Below are 2,383 nucleotides of genomic sequence, written 5' to 3' on the forward strand. Positions count from 1 at the left end.
TGAAATAGGTTGTAGTTGCACAAATTTAGAGCTACCAGGCTGGAGAAGCCCAGCTCTGCTTTTGGGATGTTCCTTTCATTTCATTTCATTTTGGATTCCAATTCCGAGCATGCTCCAAGACTTCCCTAGACGGAATTCGGGGAGTTGCAAGTCCACAGAGCAGGGATGTAGGCAAGTCTTTGGGTCCGAGTCCCAAGTCTAAGTCCAAGTCTTTGGGACCAAGTCCCAAGTCTGAGTCCAAGTCTTTGAGACCAAGTCCCAAGTCTGAGTCCAAGTCTTTGAGACCAAGTCCCAAGTCTAAGTCCAAGTCTTTGAGACCAAGTCCCAAGTCTGAGTCCAAGTCTTTGAGACCAAGTCCCAAGTCTGAGTCCAAGTCTTTGAGACCAAGTCCCAAGTCTAAGTCCAAGTCTTTGAGACCAAGTCCCAAGTCTGAGTCCAAGTCTTTGAGACCAAGTCCCAAGTCTGAGTCCAAGTTTTTGGGACCAAGTCCCAAGTCTAAGTCCAAGTCTTTGAGACCAAGTCCCAAGTCTGAGTCCAAGTCTTTGAGACCAAGTCCCAAGTCTGAGTCCAAGTCTTTGAGACCAAGTCCCAAGTCTGAGTCCAAGTCTTTGAGACCAAGTCTTGAGTCCCAAGCCCTAAATCTGTGTCCCCATTAAAGGCAAGTTTCCCCCCGCCAGGAAAAAAAAAGAAAGGAGTGGGCGGGTTCTGAGTTATGAATCAAGTTTGAGTTACTGGGAAAAAATAACAACTCATGTCAACTCTTGAGCTGAATCAACTTAAGTCCAACCGGACAGTGAGTGCCATGTCTCAAGTCTTCATCCCTGTGAGAGACTCATCATTACAAACCCTTATATTTCACTCACCTGGATCAGGGCCTACCTTTGAGGCTGCCTAGGCCTTGCTTCCTGTCCTGGGGGAAAACAATGAAGTTGCTGCAGGGCTTCCTGGGAGTTGTAGTCTTACTGCCCATTATCCTCTATAGAGGGTGCCTCCTAGGGAACGTCAGCACCTAGAAAGCACTAGGGTACCATCACGACATGATGGAACAAAGAGCCACTGAAGGAATGGTACTGGGGATCCTCTTTTTTTAAAAATCACATTCAGCCTTTCCAGAACTTGTGGGATCAGTGCTTTGAAAGCAGTAGATGGAGTAGTCAGTGCCCAAGGGGACGGACAGCTAAAATGTCTAACAAAGCTCATGGTCTTCCTGGGATTAAAAGCACTGAGGTGCCAGGAAGAACTCAGACAGACAGTTTTGCATGATAGAGATATCCCCACACAGCTGCTCCACCATTCATTTTGTGGAACTGTAGGGTGGAGAGGATGACATGGGCTGGAATACGTTGAGGTCACTTCTCAGCCATACTGTATCTCTTGAGGAGATTAAGGTAATACGCCCAGAGCTGACACAACGGGATGAACAGATTGATCTAAGAGGTGAACAACAACAACATTTAAGACAGTGCATGGCAAGAGAGGAAGCTGAACACCTTCCATATGTGTTGCCTCTGATGGATTTTTGGTATCACCTGGCAGGACAAAGTTCCAAACAGAGTAGAGGCTGGAATTTTCAGCATGCACACATTACTGAAACAGCGACGTCTACGTTGGCTTGGGCATGTCGTGAGAATGGCTGATGGTCAGATTCCAAAGGATCTCCTGTATGGAGAATTAGTACAGGGAAATCGCCCCAGAGGGAGACCACAGCTGTGATACAAGGATATCTGCAAGCGGGATCTGAAGGCCTTAGGAATGGACCTCAACAGATGGGAAACCTTGACCTCCTGAGCATTCAGCCTGGAGGCAGGTGGTGCATCATGGCCTCTCCCAATTTGAAGAGACCCTTGTCCAGCAGGCCGAGGTCAAGAGGCAGTCAGAAAAGCAGCCAAATCTGGGAGCTGGACAGGAGACAGACTGTATTTGTCTTCAGTGTGGAAGGGATGTTCACTCTCAAATTGGTCTTCTCAGCCACACTAGATACTGTTCCAAGTCCTCCATACAGAGCACGTTACCCTAGTCTTTCAAGACTGAAGGACGCCTAACAAGATGAGCACTCCAACACTGAAGGCATTCAAGGGAAACATAGATGACCCTCTGTCAGATCTGCTTTGACTTTATTCCTGCATCAAGCAGGGGTTGGATTTGATGGCCTTATAGTCGCCTTCCAACTTCACCATTCTATGATTCCATGATAGTGCTTGGATGAGATGGTCAGTCAATGGACTACAACCACTGCAACTGTTGACCCTCCTGGCTGGGGCTGATGGGAGTTGGAATCCAGCGAGATCCAGAGAGCCATAGGCTTTAGGGATGTTTCAGAAATTCTTCCTTTGTGGAATGACATTTTATGTCAGAGCACCCAGGCCAGTCTTGGTTTGTTTAG

This window comes from Pogona vitticeps, chromosome 4 (assembly GCF_051106095.1).
Source record: "Pogona vitticeps strain Pit_001003342236 chromosome 4, PviZW2.1, whole genome shotgun sequence".
Classification (NCBI taxonomy): Eukaryota; Metazoa; Chordata; class Lepidosauria; order Squamata; family Agamidae; genus Pogona; species Pogona vitticeps.